The following is a 24,428-nucleotide window of genomic DNA, read 5'->3' as shown; positions in this document are numbered from 1 at the left end:
TTCATTTATATGAATAGTTGTATCTCTTAAGTATTGTATAATTTTATTTTTTATATTTTAAACGGTATGTAAAGGCTTTGTGCTTTTTGCATTTATCTGTTCCTTGTTCTGCTTACTTAATTCATCTGTGTTGATATAAGAAGTTCTGGGTCATATATCCAAGTCATCCCTATTATTGTTAGAGTATTCCCAATGGATGCCTGCACCATGATTTATTTATCTGCTCTCCTGTTGGTAGTAACTTAAGTTGTTTCTACTATTTGCTATTGTAAGCATTCTTAGACATATTTCTTAACAAATGAGTTCGAGTTCTAAACTGATTTAGAAGTGAAATTTCTGAGGTTTAAGGTAAGCTTATTTTCAAATTTACTTGATATTTTAAAAATTATTCTTTTAAGGTTATTGGCACTCAGTGGTTAAGACTTCATGATTTCACTGGAGGGTTTGAGCCCTAGTAGGGGAGCTAAGATCCCACATTCCACACACTGAAGTCAACAAACAAAAGAAACAAAAAACTATTCTTTTAAGATATTTAGACAAAAATCATGTTATCATCAGCACTATACTTGTGCTAACTATTACTGCAAGTCCTTTGACAGATTCACCTGTTTATAATCCTTATAACAACACTGAGTAGGATGTTATTTCCCTAACTTTACTGAAGGTAAGTTCAGCAATTCTCAGATCTCACAATTGGATTCACACCTAGATACACCAGTTCCAGTAAGTAAGTAAGTAAGTGAAAGTCACTCAGTCATGTCTGACTCTTTTTGACCCCATAGTCTATTCAATCCATGGAATTCTCCAGGCCATAATACTGGAGTGGGTAGCCTATCCCTTCTCCAGGGGATCTTCCCAACCCAGGGATTGAACCCAGGTCTCCTGCATTGCAGGCGGATTCTTTACCATCTGAGCCACCAGGGAAGCCAAAGAATACTGGAGTGGGTAGCCTATCCCTTCTCCAGGGGATCTTCCCAACCCAGGGATTGAACCCAGGTCTCCCGCATTGCAGGCAGATTCTTTACCATCTGAGCCACCAGGGAAGCCAAAGAATACTGGAGTGGGTAGCCTATCCCTTCTCCAGCGGCTCTTCCCAACCCAGGAATTGAACTGGGGTCTCCTGCATCATAGACAGATTCTTTACCAGCTGAACTATTAGAGAAGCCCCCAGTTCCAAAGTTGTGATAAATGAAAATGAAGTAAACAAAAAGCCAAGAAATTCTGACCGAAAAGTACCACAAAGCAGATAAAAAGGTTTAATTGCAGGAGATGAGACTTCATATAATCCAGTATGACCTCATCTTAACTAATCACATTTACATAGACCCTCTTTCTAAATAAGACCCAGTCTGAAGTTCCAGGGTAGACATGCATCTTATGTGGGGGAACACTATACAACCCAGCAAAGGATTCCCCTCTATCATCTGTGGCCAAAGAGAAGAATCTAATCTACTTTCCACAGAGCGAGCCTTCTGATACTCAGAAAGAGCTCTGCTATACATAGATCTCCACTCCTGACCCCAGGCCACATGTGCCCAATTCAGTCAGGCCATGATGGCTGAGCACCCAGTAGTTCCAAGTCACCAAGAAAATTCCCTCGCTATCCAAGCAGCCCTACTCTGGACACCCTTCCATTTGCCAATGTCTTTCACATGAAGGAGTATCTACAATAGATATTGGACAGAGCAGTACAGGATCCAGTAAACCCTAAAGGAAAGAAAAAGGAAAGTGAAGTCGCTCAGTCGTGTCCGACTCTTTGCAAATCCATGGACTATAGCTTACCAGGTTCCTCCATCCAAGGGATTTTCCAGGCAAGAATACTGGAATGGGTTGCCATTTCCTTCTCCAAGTAAACCCTAAGAGTTGTCCTAACCACTATTGTTATGATTGGCTCATGACTACATAAGCCATACATTCTAGATCATTCAAGAAAGTTGAGTAATAGTTCTAGCTCTGTCTCCAACTTTGTAAAGAGAATTAAATCAAGGTTTCTGTGCTTAAATTTCTTAACCTTTAGAAAAAGAAATGCTTGCCCTAACTTGTTTGACAATGGTGTTGTGAGAACACACATCAGATTGGTACAAAACACTCAGATAAAAACGAACCGGAAGAATGTGACTAGACAACCACAATGCAATGGGATTTAATTTTCTTTTATGCCATGGGTTCCTTGGATTATCCAGTGAAATCTATGGTTCACCTCCTCAGAAAACGCACATAAGCAAGGGCACATGCATATACCTAAGCTTCAGAATAATTAGGGAAAAAGTTACCCTGGAGTCCAGACACAGTTTCTCTTCATTCTTTAATTAAGAGGTGATATTGAACCTGAACACTAAATGAGTATAACAAATAGTATTCCCCCTTGTTTCTCAAGTGGCTGCTCCAGTTTAAAACTGAGGTTACTAAGCCAACCCAGGAACCCCAGCACAACATGTGGCCAGAGTTGGAGTGGAGTGGAAATTTTTTTTTATTGAATTGTCTACAGATCTCCAAAGTGAAAGAGGTTGGTGCCCATTTTCATATTTTCTGCCTCCCCCTCTCCCCTTTAATACCCTCATTTCAGCAGAAATTCACTCATCTCTCTCTGAGAGGATGAAACTGATCCATTAAAGTAATCCTCACTAATTTGCTAGAAAATCAGCGTCTAGGATTAGCCAAGGGATCAGTCTTAGGAAAATTCACTGCAGTCAGAGGAGCATCGTTGTCTAAACACATGATTTACTAGTAATAGAATTTCTGATATTGGTGGTGGAAATAATTTGGGAAAAAAGAACCTTTCTTGTCCCCTCAAATAATGCATTTTTACATAATTTTTATATAATTTTATGTCCCCCAGAAAGGCAAACTACTCTAGTATTTTTGCCTGAAAATTCCATGGATGGAGGAGCCTGGTGGGCTACAGTCCATGGGGTCTCTGTCTTCCCACCAAAAGCCAAAATGGGAAGGGAAGACAGGGCATGCCCATTTTATACATAAGAAAATTGAGTCCTTTAGAAATTAGAAAATTTGCAGACATTTGCAGTTTAGTGGGAGATGGAGTCTGGACTTTACTCCAGATCTGATCTTAAATTCCATGTTTCTTTGCTGTATCAGAAAAGCAATTGCATACATAAAATATAGTTTCAATTTTCAAATGGCCTCTTTGAAGGCAAGGTGTAAAATGACTTCAGGAATAGTAGAGGGCCATCCTAGGAGTCAGAAATCCTACAGTCTTCTTTCTTTATGGGTAGCCTTAAACTGGGTGCAGGGCAAAGTTGACAATTACCTCCACTTGCTCAAAAATAGGAAAAAATTCTGTCCTTGCACTAATGGATGCTTAAGATCTATTTGACACTGGCCAGTGCCTTTCACTCCATAGTGTCAGGGTTGGAAATGCAAATATCTGGGTATAGGTACATGCAAATGGCTGATATCGGGTCTTCCTCTGAAAACAAATCTTGATAGGAGGCAGCAGGGGGAGAGGTTACCACCAGAACCAGGATACCACCTGAAGATGCAAAGAGTCAAGGCAAGGGAGAAAGGGCATATCTAATCCAACAAGCCCATCCTAAAGGAAATCAGTCCTGAATATTCGTTGGAAGGACTGATGTTGAAGCTGAAATTCTAATACTTTGGCCACCTGATGCTAAGAACTGACTTATTTGAAAAGACCCTGATGCTGGGAAAGATTGAAGGCGGGAGGAGAAGAGGACGACACAGGAGGAAATGGTTGGATGGCATCACCGACTCAGTGGACATGAGTTTGAGTAAACTCCAGGAGTTGGTGACGGACAGGGAAGCCTGGCGTGCTGCAATCCATGGGGTCACAAAGGGTCGGACACGACTGAGCAACTGAACTGAAATGAAAAGACCAATAGCACTGGCTTCCTCTCACCCTCACTGTTTTCCCTCGACACACAGTTCTTAGGGCTCAGGGAGGAACAAAGTGAGTGTCTTCTTGACCACAGGAGAAAAAGGGTGTTTCTCTAAGAGGGTCCCCAAGACCACAGCCTCCAAATGACCAGGAAGACCTGGTTAAACATGCAGATTCGCATGTACTGCGTGCTTCACCTGCCCCACCAACCCATCCACACACCTTTCCAGGCTCTGGGGCTGGGCCCAAGAATTTTCCTTGGAGCAAGTTCCCAGGAGGCATGTGGTGAACAGTAAAGTTTGAGAACTGTTGTTCTAGAGGGCAAAGAAGATGAGGAAAACACTGATGAGAACCCACTTCTGAAAGACCTTGAGGAAAACGCCTCAGAGAAATGCTATTTGATAAGGTTTCTTCTACAACTCTCCTCTTTTCTGACCTGAAAAATACTTGGTGTATTTTTTCACCTTTTTTTTTTTTTTTACCTCAATGAGTCTTCCTTGCTTTCGCGGGCTTTCTCTAGTTGCAGTGAGCGAGGGCTACAACCTCTTTGCTGTGGTGCAAGAGTTTCTCATTACGGTGCCTAGGCTCCAGGCGCCTGGGCTAAGCACTCAGCAGTTGTCACTCGCAGGCTGTAGAGCACAGGCTCAATAGCTGTGGCACAGAGGGCTTAGCTGATCCACTGTATGTGGGATCTTCCAGGACCAAGGATCAAACTTGTGTCCCCTACATTGACAGGCAGATTCTTATCCACTGCACCAATAAGGAAGTCCACCTGGAGTACGTGTTTTTTAATTTTGCAAATCTATGCATATATCCACTGTGTGTGTTAGTCGCTCAGTCATGTCAGACTCTTTGCGACTCCACGGGGTATAACCTGCCAGGCTCCTCTGTCCATGGGATTTTCTAGGCAAGAATACTGGAGTGGGTTGCCATTACCTTCTCCAGAGGATCTTTCTAAGCCAGGGATCAAACCCGGGTCTCCTGCATTGCAGGCAGACTCTTTACCATCTGAGCTACCAGGGAAGCCCATGCATATATCATTTCACTTAAATGCACAAATGTGATCTATAACTATATCTGCATAAAGACTCTTTTTATTTTTATTTTTCCCTTTTAGCAGCTCTCTCCCTATCTCCTCTCCTTGTTTATCCTCATCTCCACTGGGTCCCCAGTAATCTGTACTGCAGTCCAGTATGTGATCTCCCTGATAACCATGTATACAGACTCACACACAAACACACACACTCAAACCTACATAAATAAATGTTGCTTTTTGTATTACTAAAGTAGAAACATATTTCACATTTTTTCTATATTTGCTTTTCTCACTCAATACTGCCTAATAGAAATCCTCTCGTATTACAAGGTTCAGCTCCAATGTATTCTTTTAAATGATTGCATATGATTTCACAGTGCAGATGAATCATAAATGATTATTCAATCATTCCCTTATTAACAGATGTAATTTTTTCTTAGGTTTCTGCTGCTATGAACACTGCTGCAATTAACATCTTTCTATTTTTTAGATATGTTTTACTTCTAGGGGCTAGATTCTTGTTCACAGGATAGAGAGTTATATAAGCATTTGCTACAATAATAATTAATATTAGCATTTTGCAGGATTACACATATTTTTATTTTTAATAACTTTCTAACTTATTTTCCAAATAAGGTAGTATTTTAATGCATAATTCACATGAGGACTCTTTTCCCTTTACAACTTCTCATTATAAAAATTTATATTATTAGCAAAATGTAACAAGCTATGTAAATCTATCGTATGGAATTTTTAAATGTTCTTCACATTACCTCATTCCAGCTTTTCCAGGAACAATTGCGTTTCACTAGTGTTTCGCATCACAAGCATATAACAAATATTAAGTTCTGAGGTGCTATACAAGTGTTGGAGCAGGAAATGGCAACCCACTCCAGTATTCTTGCCTGCAAAATTCCATGGACAGAGGATCCTGGTGGGCTACAGTCCATGGGGTCACAAAGAGTTGGGCACGACTGAGCATGCACGCCACATACATACAGGTGTAACCAAGAAAACAAACAAAAGCAACCAACAAAGCAAAACAGAAATAGCCTGCCTTCAGTGAGACTATCCTCCACATATTTTGGATTTTAGATAAAGAGATAGACGATATGGAGAACTCTCCAATATTTGCCCTGCCTTGCCAACAGCCTGATCTGATAGGGCCAGTTTATCTGCATCTATGAAGGTGCATAACAAGTGAAGGTCAAAGAACATTTTCTGGGAACAATAACTATTCTTTTTTTTTTTTTACAACACTGAGGAGGGGAGGGAAAAAAGAGGTGACCTTGTTAGAGCCACAGACTTCAACCAGTCCTTGTTTGATTAGAATATCTGGACGCATCCAGCAAGGCACCAAAGTGCACAGATGGCTTACCCATGGCCAAGTCTGAAGAACCATTTACAATTCATGGGAAATGGCAGGATTCAAAATGGAATGTTTGAGGAAGATGAGAACAGTAAGGAAGGAGATAGAAGAAGGTCAGGAGAAAGGAGAGAGAAAACCTTAGGTCTGTGAGCTGAACGGGGGAAAAAGCCAGCTTAATTATGGAAGAAAAGACACGTACACATAGGATAGCTCACACAGGCAGAGTTGCTGTGGAAGCACATTCCAGGAAAATCTTAAGAGATTACTTTAATAATAAACCATGCATTCTTCAGCAAGCCATCACGAGATTAACTACCCCTTTCCTCAGCTGGGAACAGTCGTCAGTTTAAGGTTTTTGGTTTTTTTTTTTCTTCCTTCTCCCTCCCAAGCAGCTTTTGTGCAAGGAGACTCATGCAAGGGCTATAGCTTTTCAAGCACTGCACTCAGGTTTCCTCACCTTAACTTTCCAAACATTCATTTCAGGAATGATAAGAAAAGACCACAGTTTAGGCAGGGTAACCATCTGGGTGGGCTTGGGTGTGAGTCTCCAGCTGCGAGCTTGTTCATTTTAGATCCACTGAAAACCCAACAGCTTCCATGGGACAGGGGACTCTGTCTTACCAGGGATAAAAAGGGTTATGTTTATTTTCATTCTTCTCGCTGTCTTTCTTTCTTTCTTTCTTAATGTGAGCAGGACACCGAATTACTGCCAGAAGCAATATCAGAGCCCTAGAAATATAAAAACACACTTCAAATCAAATCAGAGTTCTGTACTGTTGACTCAAGATTTTTGTATGAAATGATAGAGCTGTCCTCTTGAAGCTGTATGCATGAGCCCACCGCTCGAAAATGAACTGTTTTCATCAAAATCTTTTCTTGAAACTGCAACTCATGGCAGATGACATCATTTTCTCTGGCTTCTTAGACAAATCCCTTCCATTTGGTGGAGTAGAGCAAACATAAGTCAACATTTCTTGATAAGAGTCTCTCAATTAAAAAAACATAGATGCGGGTGGTCACTTCTGAGGAAGTGTTACATGGTGAGGTTAAAAGAGAGAAAGTTTTCTTTTCCCCTCAAATTACCAAAGCCTGTAGGTGCCTGAAATCAGCGGTCATTTTTCAAACTACTTAGCTTTAGGAAATGATACCAACCTTCTGCACTCCTGGATCTCAGAAATAAAGCACCAGGTCCTACGATATTACCGGAATTAAAGTTCTCCGTATAGAAGTTATAAATAGTCCCAGGACTGAATTTTGTATACCCCTTGTCACTCACACAAAGTCATTTTCTTAATAATAGTAAATTACCTCAGAGGAATATTGAAAGCTGTCAGCACCACCCTCCCTTCCCCTACCTCCCCAGATGTGAGGGGGTGAGACAGGTGGCAGAAACAGTAAAGGTCAGAAGAGGTAGTGTTCTCATTGTTACCAGGTTTTGCTGCTCTACACCCCTGGCTCCTGGGCTGTTCCAAGTCTGACCTATTTGAGAGCAGGGACTGTCACTCACACTGATCTGTCCCAAATTACACAGTGGCTTTGCAGTTGGGGCTACACTGGAACCACAAAATACATCCTTGGTGTCCCATGAGCCCGATTTGAACCCCCAGTCTTCAGAGGTAAAATGCAAATCCAGTGTGTGCTGCTTACTCAGTAAAATCAATTACCCCCTCCCAGCCAAGTCACAGTTTAGTATTTTCACGTTTACTACACACTGGAGGTGCCAATGTTAAAGAATCCTCCTGCCAATGTAGGAGATGTAAGAGACACCAGTTCAGTCCCTGGGAGGGGATGATCCCCTGGAAGAGGAAATGTCAACCCACTTCAGTATTCTTGCCTAGAGAATCCCATGGACAGAGGAGCCTGGTGGGCTACAGTCCATGGGGTTGCAAAGAATTGTACACGTCTGAGCACGCATTGGAAGGACTGATGTTGAAGCTGAAACTTCAATACTTTGGCCACCTCATGCAAAGAGTTGACTCACTGGAAAAGACCCTGATGCTGGGAAAGATTGAGGGCAGGAGGAGAAGGGGACGACAGAGGATGAGATGGCTGGATGGCATCACCAACTCGATGGACATGAGTCTGGGTAAACTCCGGGAGTTGGTGATGGACAGGGAGACCTGGCGTGCTGCGATTCATGGGGTCGCAAAGAGTCGGACACGACTGAGCGACTGAACTGAACTGAGCACACATGCCAAACACTGTCTCAGACTTTTAAAAAAAGGAAGGAAACACATATTTTCACAAGGATAATTTCATAATTCTTAAAAAGCAACAAAGCTTCTGGGGATATTTTACAATTGTTCATGATTTTAAAATATGGGAAAGATGAATCCCCAGCTTGTTAAGGTCCACTAAGATACAACTATGGAATGCCTTCTACTGCTGAGTACTGCATGTCAATATTTTCCATTTTTTTCTTTCTTTTGGCCAAGCCAGGAGGCTTGTGAGATCTTAGTTCCCCCATCAGGAATCTAACCTGTGACCCCTGCATTCAAAGTGGAGTCTTAACTACTGGACCGCCATGGAAGTCTCTTTTCAAATATTTTATTTCTCATATTTCAGATTTTTCTTAGACGTATAGGAAACACTATGGAAATCAGATAAAGTCATAATAAGTCTCTACACAGGCATGCCCATACTGTGGGGGAAGCCAGTATATAACCTCTGTTTACATCAAGTATATAGCTTACTTAGATAAATTATATACACCTGCACATTTGTGTTTGTATCAATTTCATAGAGTATTGTTTTATATGTCTATATACAAGATTATATTTCATACATAAATGCTGTGTGTTTTACATAAACACACAGATTACCCACCAGTTTACATATACACACAGATTACCCACATCTGCCCTGAAAGAGACACGAATTCCTTTAACTGGGGTGGGAGTGCGATCACACGTGCAACTGTAGAGACAGCCGATTCTGAGCTAGCATCCACCGCCTATAGCCAGGAAAGTCAGGAGTAAAAGCAGCCCTTTGTTCCAAGGGCCCCATCGGGTTCGGATGACTTGGGACGCCACATCACTGGAAGCGGCAATCCAGAGAAGGAATTTGTGAGATGAAGGTCGCTGGGTCCCACCCCTTTCCTGCGGGGTTTCCCTTTCCTGTCCTTAAGCGCACCCTCCCTGGTCCCTTGCCTCAGCCCCGCGAGCCTGGGCTGCGGACGGCGCCCCGACTCTCTACTCCTCCCCTTCGCTGGGCTCGGGGCGATCGCCCCCCGCTGGTGGGGCTCCCCGCTCCCTGGAGCCGGCTACTTCGCGCGGCCGCAGCTCGAGTTAATAAACAGTTAAGTTTGGAAGACTCAGCAGACACGTTGAGGGGGAGTTACCCAACCCAGGCAGCAAAAACATCCCGGCGCATTCCTGGGGAGTCCAAAGCTGCCAGCATCTGATTAGAACCATATCTCGCCGGGAGTGGCCCGCGGCTCCGAGGCTCCCGGACCGGCGGCTATTTAAGCGCGGCCGCCGTGTGGGCAGCGCGGCAGCCAGGAGGCTCGGGCACCGAGGAGTCATGCTCGCATCGCAGAGGCGCTAGCTAGCCTGTGAGTAGCTCTCGGTTCCTTCTTCCCTTTGGCCCCATTTTTGGCGACCTCCCTCCCTCCTTTGCTCTTTTCCCCTTTTGGGATGCAGAACTGGGACTGTTGCGGCGTCTTATTAAGGAGACGGCGTACTTGGGCAGACGGGCGCTTTTGTGGCCTGACATCCGAGGAATGCTTCCACGGAAAGCCTTTACCTTTGGGGTCGGACTCCAGATGTCCAGCTAGTGACATGGAACAAGCGCCTCCCTTGTGTGTGTGCGTGTCTGTCTGCTTGTTCAAAAGCCCCACTGGTGTGGCCGCTGACTGCCTAATGAACTCCTCCAAGAGTGTTTATTTTTGCCTTGTGACAAAGGCTGGGGACCTGGCTTGTACCCACGAGAAGCTTTTTCCCAGTGACTGAAAACGTGTGGCGTTAAAATGTGAACTTTGTCTTACACCCGCATTCTTAAGAAAGTATCTGCCCAAGAGACTGAACAAACTTGTTTGAAATCCTCCGGGGATTTAAAAGGTGTTTGCCTACTTGCTGTAACCTGGAAAGATCAAGGACGAATTTTAGGAAAGGGGGGAAAAGAATGAACGGGTTAACACCGTGGAGCCCCAGTCAGCATAGCGGGTTTCATAGCATGCAGCTGACTGCGTTATTTGTTCCTGCCATCCTTCCCTCTTGACTTAATTCTTAGCCCGGAATTCAGGTCCACAGGCAGTTTTAGCAGGGAGCCCTTTGAGTCCAAAGAAAAATCTAACTGGATTAAAAATGCTTAAAGAATCTGGGTGTTATCGCCACCCCAACCTTATCCTCCTTTTTTTTTTTTTTTTTTTTAGTTTGTGTTTGGAAGGAAGGAGAGGCTCTATGTAAAACGAGAAGAGCAGAAATCAGCTTCCAGACACATGGAAAGACTTAAAAATTCTGGAGGGGCGACTTCATGAATAGTAAATGTTGTTATTGCACTATAAAGTGACTTAATGAAAAAATTTCTGGCCCTAATCAGGCAAAGCAGGGGAGTAGGGGAGAAGGAGGTGAGACAGAAGTAACTCAAATAGAAGGAATGGCTGAGGAAAAGAAGGTAGCTGCAAAAAAAAAATGCCTTCTAGACGTCCAATAAGGCTCTCGAAATGGCTTTGATGGGATTTTAATTGATCTTCCTGCAGGCTTGGGGTTGGCTCCCCACACGGGAGCGTCTCCTGGCTATTGGTGAGGGAAAAACTAGCTGGGAATAGGGGAGCATGACAGCTACCAAAAGGCTTGTCTTCCTTGCTCTGGGTCACCTCCACCTGGCTTCTTAAACCAGCAGCCAGACCTTGATTAGGCTACTCTTCTCTGGGCCCGGTGCCCACCCTACCTCTCTCCAGGTTCTGTCTCTTCTTCTTTGAGGGGAGATGGGCCTCCATGACACTGTAAGAAAGTTTGTTGCCATGATAATTCACCCTTTTGGTTGAAGTGCTAGGTATGTGGCTACACCTAATACAATGTGTAATCTTTTCGAAAAAGCACAAAGGAGGCCTGGTGGTTTTCTTTCCAGTGTGTATTTCTGCGACAGATTACTTCTAAATCCCTAGTCAGTCTCCTCCTAAGGCAGACTGGATTCTTTTTCCTGTTGATGATGAATAACTTCATTTTCCCTTCCCTTCCCACTTCCAGCTCTCTTCCTTCTTATCCAAATGGTTGCCCTAGAAATCAGTCCTTCTCAAGCTCTACCCTCCTCTATTTTAAAATAGAAGGTAGAGGACTATCTCCTAGCTTCGAGCTCTGCCACATAGGTAGCTGCCATTCTGGTGGGTCTTAGACACAAGCTGATTTTCTCCTGAGGATGTAAGAGAGGGAAGGGGGTCCCATTGCTTGTTCAAGGCCTTGCCTCATTGTTAAGGGCAGAAATTAGGATCTGCATTTCCACTCAAGACTTTTTATAGTTGTTGATTCAACTAAAAGTCTAAATTCCTGTGCCTTAGGCTTGCTCCTTGCTTTGCCTGAAAGGTCAAATGGCTTTCAACCACCTTGTTTGGGTTGAACAGAATTGCCTTTGAGACACTTGTTGGCATGAAAGGACCCCAGGAAGCTGCTGTCCTGGGTTGGGGTAACCTTTATTTTCCTGCTCAGCCATGCCTCTGTTACCTGAGGATTTACAGAGAGGAAAACCGAAGCCTTGGTCATGGCTCCTGGTCAGTAGGAGGCTTTGTGGAGATGTGGACTCTTGGTGGTACAGCCAGTATAGCGCTGCCTTATTTCTGATCCTACCCTCATCCCTCATATGTCTGTAAACCTACACTAGCTACCACAGATATTTTTTTACGGCTACATTATGTCTTTGTTGCTGTGTGCAGGCTTTCTCTAGTTTAGAAGAATGGGAGCTAATTACTCCTTGTTGCAGTGTGTTGGCTTCTCATTGCAGTGGCTTTTCTTGTTGTGGAGCAGGGGCTCTAGAGTGTGGGCTCAGTTAGTTGTGGCATGTGGGGTTAATTGCTCTGTGGCATGTGGGATCTTCCCAGACCAAGGATCGAACCTGTGTCCCCTGCATTGGTAGGCGGATTCTTAACCACTGGACCACCAGGGAAGCCCTACCTGCATAGTTTGGAAGGTTCCATGTGTTTCCCTTCCTCAGTCTTTCCTAACTTGAGGATTTAATCAGTGTTTTTCTTAAAGACAAATCTAAGATACTGAAATACTTAAAAAGGCTGCCAAAGACAGAGCTCCAGGGTGCTAAGTTGCCCTAAGGATTAGCAGAAGATGCCTTCTTCCCAGGAGAAAAGACTTGAAAGTGGACTGGTTGAAGAAGTTTTGGTATTTGACCAAATGCCTAGCCCTCTCTAGGGGTTCCCAGTGGCTCAGAGGGTAAAGCGTCTGCCCGAAATGCAGGAGAACTGGGTTCGATCCCTGCGTCGGGAAGATCCCCTGGAGAAGGAAATGGCAACCCCCTCCAGTATTCTTGCCTGGAGAATCCCATGGAAGGAGCAGCCTGCCTGGTAGGCTACAGTCCACGGGGTTGCAAAGAGTTGGACACGACTAAACGACTTCCCTTTCTTTCTTTCACTTTCTAGGGCTCTCTACCCTCCAGGGGCTTCCCTGATGGCTCAGTGGTAAAGAATCCACATGCCAATGCAGGAGACACAGTTTCGATTCCTGGGTTGGGAAGATCCCTGCAGTAGGAAATGGCAACCCACTCCAGTATTCTTGCCTGGAGAATTCCATGGACAAGACGAGCCTGGCAGGCTACGGTCCATGGGGTCACAAAGAGTCAGACACGACTGAGCACGCATGCACCCTCCAAGCAGAACCAGAATGAGGACTCGCATGCAGTATGAAACACCTGAGGAACAGGATGTGATATCTAAAAATTCTCTGGTGCTGCTGTGTAATTCTAAAGTTGAAGCTGTGCCACTGAATTGCACAGAGGTTGGCCAAAATCACATTTAGCTGAAATAGCTGTAACCCCAGATCTCTGTATTTAAGGGAAACCTAACTCATGGTTATGTATCCTGACCGGATTAATCCTGTGACTCAGAAGGAAAGCAGGCCTTGGAGTCCCCTTCTTCTACAAAGAACACACTGATTTCCTGTGAGGGGAACAAATATGCTGAGAGTGAACACAAAGCTCTGGCCCACAGGCCGTTTCTGCCTCCCACCTAGCTAAGCCAGGGAGTGGTGGCGAGCAAGTGGGTTCTGCAGCCCTATGGCCTCAGTTCAAATCCCAGGGACTGCACTGCTGCCTGTGTGACCTTCAGCAAATTGCATCACTTCTCTGTACTTAAGCTTTCTCATCCGAAGAGAATAATACCTACCCACAGTTTTGCTGGGAAGACTGTTAACCTAATATGCTTAGACTCCTTTATTCCATTGTTTTGTTTTCATTTTGCCTCCTGAACCACTGAATTACATATCTTTAGTGAAAATTAAAGGCAGAATGGGGAATATCTTTGACAAAGCTGGACACCACCCATCTACCTGAAAAATGTTAATCCCTTAAGCTCTTCATATGAACAAAGCCAGGGAATTTGCTGTGCTTACACTAAACCAACTGGGAGTTACTCTCTGTTCTCTGCCTGGAGCTTGCAGTTTGGTTTGGTCAAGCTGACCTCTGGCGGCCTCATTTCAGTCTTTTCCCCCACCCCCAGACTCCCTACAGAGGGGGAGCAGTCCTTCCCCATGAAGTCAGCATTGGAGGAGAAGGAAGGGGGAAGGGAGGGACCCCTGTACTAAACTGAGGGACTAAACCAGAAATAAAAAGCCTTCTAAGTACCTAGGGCCCCATACTGTCCTTGCCCACAGAGCTGGGCAGGTTGCCATGGTTACCCCCCTTCCCGAATCGTTTTCCTACCTTGGAAGGAAGCCTGCTACCTTAGGGTAAGCAAAATCTGAACAAATTGCTTCCTGGTCTAAAAATGGAAGTTACTTTCTTTTCTTAAGTGAATTAGAAAGTCCTCTCTACCTACCTCATCTTTCCCTTCTAAACTTATTTTAATCCAAAACTTTACTCCTAATTGTCCAACTCCAGCTCATTCTTACATCATCACAGTAAAGAAGAAACATTAAGACTTATAAAATTTCAGGAACATAAAAGCTGCTGCCTCAATGTAGAAGCAGCCGGGCAATGTCTCCTGCTGCTATGAGTTATAACTTAGCCTCTAGAATAGCTAGAGGCAAGTGACCTTTAACTTCTTCAAACTGGTAAGAATTTTGTGTCAACAGAGCAGCCTGAGTGAATGTTCAGCTGCAGGGAAGTTACCAGGAGGCAGAATGCATAAAGGCTGTCACTTAGATATTTAGGTAAGGAGAAGGAGCTGGTGGGTTTGAAAGTAAAAATACTGGAAAAGCTGGGTTTGAAACATTCTCCAACCTGGAAGAGATTTGGGCAAGGAATTTATGATTGAATGTTTCCTCTGGATAAAAAGTGACCCCATTTCTCTCTAGCAACGTGAGTGTTACTCTGAAACAAACTTAGATATTTGTGTGACAAGTAAACTGTTGTAAGTTCTCATTAAAACAGTCAAATTCATTCATTCTTTCAGTGTTGGACACTTAGCTAGAGTGTGTAGTTCACAGCTAGAAAGAACTCATCTCAGACTAACTATCAGAATGTAGGCCCCAGATCAGCTACATCAGCATCACTTGGGAACTTGTTGGAAATGCAAATTCTTGGTTCCTATCCCAGACCCACTAAACCAAATATGAGCAGTAGGGTCCATCCAGCTGTATTCCAACAAACCCTTCACATGACCTAAGAGAAACTTTCATAACTCAGTTGTTCAGTGGAAAGCATAACAAAGTAACTGAATTCCTACAATCATGGAAATAATAAAGCAAAGCATTTAAACAGAGCTCAGTTCAACTGAATCTTAAAAAGATGAAAAAGCACAAACCCTGACTTTTTACCTGCTATCTCAAGTATTGCTTTCTTGATTCTAGGAAAACCGATCTACTCCTTAGTTTTATATTATCACCTCGCTTCCAAATTCTTTTCCCTCTTCTGGGGTTTTAAAGGAACATAATTAATCTCCATTTATTAGAAAATTGTCCAAGTTACTTCTTTTTAAAAAAGGTTTCAGTAAACTAGATCATTCTTCTTGAGCCAGATGGTTTTCTCTAACCTATAAAACTTTTTATTTTGTTTTTTCGTGCCATGCCCAGAGTACAGATGAAGGCCTCTCCATCATAGTAAATGAATCTATTGCACTTGGTTTTTATAGTGCTTTATGGTTAATGAAGTACTGTTCTTCTCCCATCTGACTTTCACTTTAAATAACTTAAAGTAGAAACGATATCTCCATTTCTTTGCTCCAGTGTGATCCATAGATATCAGCCTGCCCAAGGTCATTCCAGTAAAGTGGTAGAGTCAGGATAAAAGCATGAATCTTTATGATTAAAATCTTGATGTTTATCAGAATATTTAGTAAATACCTATTATGTGAAGTATGTGGCTAGGCTAGCCATGGAAGAACTCCCAGTGAGTAGGAATCTAGAAAAAAGTCTGAGTTACATGAAGGAAAGAGTAGACTCTAGTCCTGCAGTGGAATGACAGCACTGCTGTTTCTTAGGCATGCTGCTCAATGTCTCTGACCCTGAGTCACTTCACTCACCTTGCACAACAGTCCTAAGAGTGACCGGTGTTAATCAGAGAGACTGGTGTTGAGCAGAGGTCACTTCTTAGATTGAAAGATACAAGGGTGTGATGTAGGAGAGAATTGGAACTCTGAAGAGGCAGCAGAGGTTAGTGGTTAAGAACTTGGGCTTTGAATCACAAATGACTGTGTCCGTAGTAACTAAGCTGATGCAAATGGTCTTGTTTTCATTGTTTGTGGTCTTTAGGCAAGCTAAAATCTAGAGATGAATGCATTCGGGCTGCAAACAAAAAGCCCATCTTTCTTACATACTGTGAAACTATTAAACGTGAGGGTCAAGCAAGAAAATGTGGCAACGCTTCATAGACCAGTACAGGCACACAGATGTTAACTCTTAAGGCACCTCTCAAATGTTCTCTGGGCAGGGCAGTTGAGTCCTCCTGAGGTTAGCATTAATCCATGTCCAAAGGACTGGAAAGTGAAGAATAACTTCATTAGTGGATCTGTGTTGGGTGCAACTGCCCTCCTTGTTCTATTAATAAACATTTCACCCAGTGACATCACTTATTTTTCATATTTTGACTGTCTTATTAAGGGACCAAGATCTGTTCTAATCTTCTATAATACGTAATGCAGATTCTAACATGCTTTTTGTCCCATTTAGTGCAGCAGATATAAGCCACATGTGTGTGAATATTTGTCAGAGGGTTTACATAGTCCTGTGAGGATTGCTGAACCAGTCTGTCTTTAGGATACAACGTTAATCCTGATGGGAAACATATAAATTAACTTGTAGACCAAAGGATCAGAAATTGGAATGATATGTATAGTAGGTGCTCAAATCTCCCTTCAAAGAAAATATCAGCTGTGCTTTTACTACATCAGTGTTGAGTGGTGGTGGTGTGATTTTGGGGTTTTGTTTTGGGATTTCTTTTTTAAACCTTTGCCTCTGAAGTCAGACATCTTAAATAAAATCCCAGCTTCAAAGTAGAAAACAAATATGTAACTGATCGAACAGGCTCTTATGGCCATTGGTGGTTGACAGTATGGAGATTTAATATTGAATTTCTCCCTGAACCAAGGTTCAGCTGTAGCTGATACTTTTCAGAAGTGTTCATGAATTGAATTGAAATGATAGTTTTATTTAATGTCCATCCTGTCTTCTGAAGGATATATTGATGCATAGATATTTGCTTGGCTGCCTGATAACTTGTTCTTGCGGTTTTTGATTTGTCAGCTGGTCTGAAGTTTTTGTTGATTGTAATTGAAATTGGGATAAAAGTATTTACATCTACTTTCTAGTGGTAACTTTAAATGGTAACTTGAAAGTTATCATCTAAATGGTAACACCCACTAGGGAACATATAACTGTCAACAATTGCTTCCTACAAGAAATTTAGAGAAAATGACAACCGCTCAAGTAATATATTTTTTTATTATAATTAAATGGTACACAGTAGAATCCAGAGAAAGGAAAGGACTCATGTGATGATGGACTTGGCCTTTAAATGAATGATAGAAGTCAGATCAGCAAAGCGAGGAAGAAAAATGCGTTCTAGGCAGAAGCTCATAAGTATATCATGCAGATGTATGCCCAAAGAATACTGACTGGCTAGTCTGACCAAGAGAAAGTACAAAATGGTAGAGAGGTCAGAGGGGATAGATTTGAAAACGAGAGCTGGATTGCACTGAGCTTTGGATATCAGGGCAAGAACTTAGATCTTTATCTGCTAAGCAGTAGATCTCTTTATTAAATCAGGAGAACATAATGCTGACTCAGATCAATTAACCTAGCTATCTTGGCAGTATGAGTTTGAGTGGCAATTGCTCAGCAGCAGAAGAAAAACCTGTATTTCATGAAAAATCAGAAAAGTAAAGATTTTAACATTAAGGAACAAATGGCAACTGTGTATTACCCCTAATGTTTTAAGGGCACTGCTCTTTACCAGACTGGGGGTGGAGGGGTAGGGGTGGGGGTGGGGCTAGAAAAGTAGGATAAATAATTCCCTGACCTCAAGATTTCACTGAATTAGGGGAAGATTTCTACATGGATCAGAGAGCAACAATAGGTCAAGTGTACAGAAATGGTAGGGCTACTGAGAGATCAGTGAAGACCTCAGACAACATGTCTTTTTTGTTGTTGTTGTTTTTAATTGGAGGATAATTGTTTTACAATGTTGTATTGGTTTCTGCTATACAACATGAATCAGTAATAATTATATATATTATATATATATATATAATATATATACACATACATATATCCTTTTCCTCTTTTCTAGAGAGTTGGCTGTTTGCGTCAGGTGGTCAAAGTATTGAAGCTTCAGCTTCAGCATCAATCTTCCCAATGATTATTCATGGTTGATTTCCTTTAGGATTGACTGATTTGATCTCCTTGCAGTCCAAGGAACTCTCAAGAGTCTTCTCCAGCACCATAGTGCAAAAGCATCAATTCTTCAGTGCTCAGCCTTCATTATGGTCTGACTCTCACATCTGTACGTGATTACTGGAAAAACCATAGCTTTGACTATACTGACCTTTATCGGCAAAGTGATGTCTCTGCTTTTTAGGAGTGGCAGAGGGTGAGATGGTTAGATAGCATTACCAATTCAGTGGACATGAATTTGAGCAAACTCTGGGAGATAGTGAAGGACGGGGAAGCCTGTAGTGCTGCAGTTCATGGGGTTGCAAAGAGTCAAACATGACTTATCAACTGAACAACAAACAGCCCCTTCCTCTGAGCCTCCCTCCAACCCCACCACCATCCCATCGCTCTAGGTCGTCACAGTGACAAGCTGGGCTCCTTGTATTATATAGAAGCTTCCCACTAGCTATCTATTTTGTACATGGTAGACACATCTGGGATGGACTTTGAATGATGGGTAGGAATACAAGTAGGTGAAGGCAGCAAATGCTACAGCCTAGGGAGGTAATAAGAGAAGGCATTGTGTGTGTGTCCATGGTAAATGGAAGTGATCAGCCTCTCCAGGAAACAGGTGGCTATGTATATATTTAGTGTGCATTCTAATTATGCAGGGCTCTGAATCTCAGGTTGACTGTGAATGGAGGAATTGAACAGTGATGCCAGATTAATACAAAATCAGGAAACCCTGAGGTCTGATAGGGCACCACTATAAGAATTCAACCATGAAAGTAGGTCAGGGACAACTAAAGTCTCTTAACAATTTAGATTCTCATTGGATCCTTTTGAGAAGATGAAAGGTAGAATTCACCCCCCACAAAGAGCTTCTTTACTTCAAATATCCTAATATTATAAAATACCTGTACTGTGTGTTTCAGTTCAGTTCAGTTCACTCACTCAGTCATGTCTGATTCTTTGCAACCCCATGGACTGCAGCATGCCAGGCGATTCTGTCCATCACCAACTTCTGGAACCTGCTGAAACTCATGTCCATTGAGTCAGTGATGCCATCCAACCATCTCATCCTCTGTTGTCCCCTTCTCCTCCCACCTTCAATCTTTTCCAGCATCACTGTCTTTTCCAATGAGTCAGTTCTTCGCATCAGGTGGCCAAAGTATTGGAGTTTCAGCTTCAACATCAGTCCTTCCAATGAATATGCAGGACTAATCTCCTTTAGGATGGACTGGTTGGATCTTCTTGCAATCCAAGGGACTCTCAAGAGTCTTCTCCAACACCACAGTTCAAAAGCATCAATTCTTCGGTGCTCAGCTTTCTTTATGGTCCAACTCTCACATCCACACATGACTACTGGAAAAACATAGTACTGTGTGTATAAAAAATATCAAAATAGCACTGTGTTAAGAGTTGGCTAATTTTGAGGAGCAAGCTATGTGACACAAGGTAGTACACCTTTTTTGGAAGCAGGAATTCAGAATGGTGATGAGAAAAGATTGGGGAGGAATGCCAGAAGTAAGTAAAAAACAAATTCATTTTTGGTGGGGAGGAAGGAAAGATGAAAATGAAGAGCAATTATGGAAAATAGAGGGCCAGAAGTATGCCACCTTCAATAGATATGTGAACAGTCTAAGATACAATCTTAGCTTCATTGTGGATCTTTTAGGTATATCCAGAACAAAAGAAAATCTGTAGTTCTGTTTCCAGATAGTGTGTAGGGACACAAATGTTCAACTTTCCATACAAGACCTCTGTAATACTATAATAGAAACAATGGGTGCAACTGTGCATTGCTTTAGGATCCAGATTCTTGTATTTCATGCAGCCAGCACTTGTTGAGGGCCTTGCTATTCAGGGTGATGGTAAAGCCATTTTTCTTTTTTTTTTTAAAAAAAAATTATTTACTTTTAATTGAAGAATAATTGCTTTACAGTATTGTGTTCATTTCTACCAAACATCAACATGCCCCTCCCACTTGAACATCCCTCTCACTTTCCTCCCCTTTTCACTTCTCTAGGTTGTTACCAAGCCCTGGTTTGAATTCCCTGAGTCATACTAAAGCCATTTTCTTGATGAAGGCTGACCTTAACCAAATGTTACCTGATGTTCTCTTGCTAATGCTCTTGTAAACGAAGTAGTGCTCTTTAAAGAACCAAAGATACTAGTAGGGACCCATGGTTATATTTTCCAAATATTGATTCATTTACATCCACAGTTCAGTTGTTTGGCCTGATCTGAAAGTGACAGTGCTGTACTCTTAGAAAAATCTTGTAATTAAGAGTGCCACAGACTATTTTTGATTCTAGAATATTGTGGTTTGTGTCATCTCTGAATTGCTTGTGCTGCTGAAGTGACAAAACCGCTGTCAAAGGAGCATGGTATTTCTTTCCCATGTTTATGAAAATAGTGTTGATTCAGGGCTCTAGTTTTAAGATAACTTTGCAGGGAACATTGTTGTCAGTCCTTAATGATCTAGCATATCACAAGATTTTTTTCCTCCCACTGGCTCTGTCACAGAGATGCAATATTGTCTTCCAGACTGTGATATTATTATAGTGAAAAGTGTTAGTTGCTCAGTTGTGTCCCAATTCTTTGGGACACTGTGGACTATAGCTCGTCAGGCTCCTCTGTCCACGGAATTCTCTAGGCAAGAATACTGGAGTGGGTAGCCATTCCTTTATTCAGCAGATCTTCCCATCCCAGGGATCAAACCCGGGTTTCCTGCATTGCAGGCAGATTCTTTACTATCCAAGCCACCAGGGAAGCCCAATATTGTTACAGAATATTCCCAAACATTCAATGTAAATATCCCCCATCTAATTAATGTTTTAAGTAGATGTCATCATTTTAAACTGTCTTGAAAAGGATAATTATGCTCTTAGACAAAATTTTCATCTTTCCATGGTCAATATTTAAAAGAGAGCAATTTATAGAATTCCTTGAAGTAGTCTAATTTTACCTCCTTTTACTAATGGCAGTGAAACTTTATAGCCTAACTGGAAACATTTCATCTAAAATACTCTGCTTATTTTACACGCTTATTTTCTCTCCCCTGCCTACACTGTAAGCCTCTTGAGAGTAGATACCGTATCTATTTTTGTCACTGTATATATAGCATAATACAGTGCTTAGTACATAGCTGGTGTTCAATAAACATTCACCAGGTGAATGAGTGACTCAAACTACTCATCTGCAACATTATTTGGAATTTATTATAAACTGAGCAGAATGGGGAGCTTCAGTTCGCCTTATCTTTGGTATAAACAAAATAGTTTTGAGTCTTTTTTTTAATTTTAAGGTTATTTATAATGAGCAATATCCCTAGGTTCCTCTAAGTTATATCAGCTGAGGGCCTGAGAAAGGTCAACAGGCTGTTACTGAAATTTAGCAGATAGTGCAGTCTTTTCAAGTCCTTGGTTTAAACTTCTACCACTGGAATGTTCATCATGGCACAAAAATCTATCTGATCCCATGAACACAATGACTGGCTGATAATAATTATAGTGGTGAATAGTTCTCAACCTGGTATTTCCTCCAAGGACAGCTTCTTATTCTTCTCCTGTTTCTCCTTTTAAAAGCATCCACCAAACTATTTACTAAAGAACTAAGAAAAATTGAGAAAAATAAATGAAACCTTTGGCTCAGTACTGGATAATTAAGGTTATCCCTTTCACAACACAATTTCTGCTCAAATCAAGGAACACTGGGTTTTAATTTGTGTGTGCAACTATATTACAGGTAAAGATTTGATATCCATTAGGTTCTTTAAATGCTGATTTTGGTCTCTACAGAGACCTCACTGGATCTAAGGCAACCAATCTGGAAATTGGCATTAGGCCATACTCTGACCAACTTTAAAAATCTTAGTATAGGAGTTTTATCAAGCCATAGTGAGCGTTTGATTCAAAACTTACTGTTCATTTGTTTTAATGTATCAGGAGCTTTCCTCAACACCTTTGGATAAGTAAACATCCGTTAATGAAGTCTAAGATGACATTATGGAAAGCTCGCTGTGGGCAGCACTCCACATGCTTCCAGGGATGTTCAAGTTCAATTTGTAGGTTCTTTTAGTTCTTTGAGTTTAATTTCAGGTGACTGATCCTACAGTAGCTTCATGATTCTGTCTTTAGCCCAAGCTAGACTATAGATTTGCCTACATTTTAAATATTGCTGTCTGACAGATTAGTCCTTCTCTAAGGAATTTCATTTTAGAAATACCGAAAGGCGCATGTCACCCTAATATCACTATTCTAAATCTATTAGAAGCAGGAATCTGTCTCTCACCCTACTGTCACTCTTCTTAGCCAGAGTTTCCGTGATATTGATCCTTCTAGTCTCTCAGTAGTTTTATAGAGAAACATATACACAGGGGGAAAATGCTATATATTCTGCTTTAAACAAAGAGCTATAATGACATGACTACTTTAGTCCACAGTTGCCTTTTACAAAAGTTGTCCCTTTAGGTGCTCAAATTTCAAATATCACTTTACTTCCATAAATTCTTATAAGACTGACATGAGAATTCTTCTTTTAGGTTTTAGAATGAAAGTTATATGATGTATTGCCCTTTTTTTTTTTTTTAAAGCCATCTTTAGGACACCCTGTTTATTTGAAGTTTGAGGGTCACCAAGCATCTTAGCTTGGTAAGATGGGATAACCTTGAATCTGACATTTAAGATTGTTAGACCTTAACCTTTCAATTAAAAGGCTTTGTTTCCAAAAGATTAGCCACATAAGTAAATGAAAGAAACCGGCAGTGTTGAATCACTCAAAATGGCAAGTTCATGCAACTCTCCTACTACAAAGCTATCTGGCTCTTTGATGCCATGGCTCCATACACAGACTTGTCACCATCTCAACCTCCACACCATTGCTCAAAATCTCCAAGTCTTCTCAGTAACGTCTAGACAAAAGAGAGTTCTGTAAATCTGCTCTAATCCAGTCTGACCCACTTTTCAACCTTTTTCTCATAATATAACCCAGCATGGGTCCAGTATTCTAGCCAAGATGACATAAATATCCTTTTCTCATTGCTATCACTTCCTCTTTCCCAAATGTCTTATCTGGCTAACATTCATTCCACCTATCAGAAGAGCTACAGAAATTCTCTCCTTTTGCCTGTATTGTTCTAAAACAAAGAAATTCAGAGCATAGATATTAGACTTATGTGACTTTCAGGGAGCTAATTGACTTCTGTACTTCAGCATTCACGCTTGTCAAATAGAGATGACAATACTTGCTTCTGGGACTAAATAAGAGATACATAGCCTCACACCTGGCAAGTAATAAATATTCAATAAATTTAATGTTTAAAAATATGGTATTCCTTCTGTGTTTCTAAAAAACCTATTAAAGCCATACCCAACCCTGTATTCCCAAGCTACTTTACTCTGCTGTCTTTTTCCAGACCACCCGTCAGCTTCTGAAACCCACAGTCCATTTATGGGTTTCCCATGCTAGAGTGTAAACCCCATAAGGTAAAAAGGAATGAATTTGAGTCAGTTCTAATGAAGTGGATGATCCTAGAACCTATTATACAGAGTGAAGTAAGTCAAAAAGAGAAAAAACAAATATTGCATTATTAATGCATATATATATAGAATCTGGAAAGATGGTACTGATGAACTCACTTGCAAATCAGCAATGGAGACTCAGACACAGAGAACAGACTTGTGTGCACAACAGCAGGAAGGAGAGGGTGGGACGAATTGACAGAGTAGCGCTGAAACATATACATTACCACATGTAAGATAGATTGCCAGTGGGAATTTGCTGTATGACTCAGGGAGCTCAGCACAGTACTCTGACAATCTAGAGGGGTGGGATGGGATGGGAGGTGAGAGGCAGGTTCAGGAGGGAGGGGACAGATGTATACCTATGGCTGATTCATGTAGATATATGGCAGAAACCAACACAATAGTGTAAAGCAATTAACCTCCAATTAAAAATAAATTTAATAAGTAAATAAACTCTATAAGGGAATAGATCTTTATTTCACTCACTGATGTGTCTCAAGTGCTAGAAGAGTGCCTGGCACATAGTAGGGATGTAGATTTATTACATGAGCTAACTTGTTGGCACTAATCACTGGCATTCAGGGGTTAACTTTGTTTCCAGGCTCTAAATTGTAATGGCTTTGAGCAAATATCAATCACTAAACCCTTATGCTCTCAACAATAGCAAAAAAAA

The 24,428-nt window shown here is 41.7% G+C and overlaps 1 protein-coding gene across 3 annotated transcripts in view; it reads left to right on the top strand.

Moving 5' to 3' along the window:
• Positions 1 to 9,640: 9,640 nt before the first annotated feature.
• The window catches only part of DAB2 (DAB adaptor protein 2), a 56,516-nt gene continuing 41,728 nt past the window's right edge, over positions 9,641 to 24,428 (top strand). For all 3 annotated transcript variants that reach the window (XM_081522237.1, XM_081522238.1, XM_081522236.1), the window contains exon 1: positions 9,641 to 9,814. The gene's annotated coding sequence lies outside the window, so the exon portion shown is untranslated. The remainder of the gene's footprint in view (positions 9,815 to 24,428) is intronic.

The sequence above is a fragment of the Giraffa tippelskirchi genome, chromosome 8 (assembly GCF_054371585.1).
Source record: "Giraffa tippelskirchi isolate mGirTip1 chromosome 8, T2T-mGirTip1v1.2.pri, whole genome shotgun sequence".
Taxonomy (NCBI): domain Eukaryota; kingdom Metazoa; phylum Chordata; class Mammalia; order Artiodactyla; family Giraffidae; genus Giraffa; species Giraffa tippelskirchi.
Note: the sequence above shows the minus strand (reverse complement) of the source record. Positions and strands in the feature narration are given on the sequence as shown.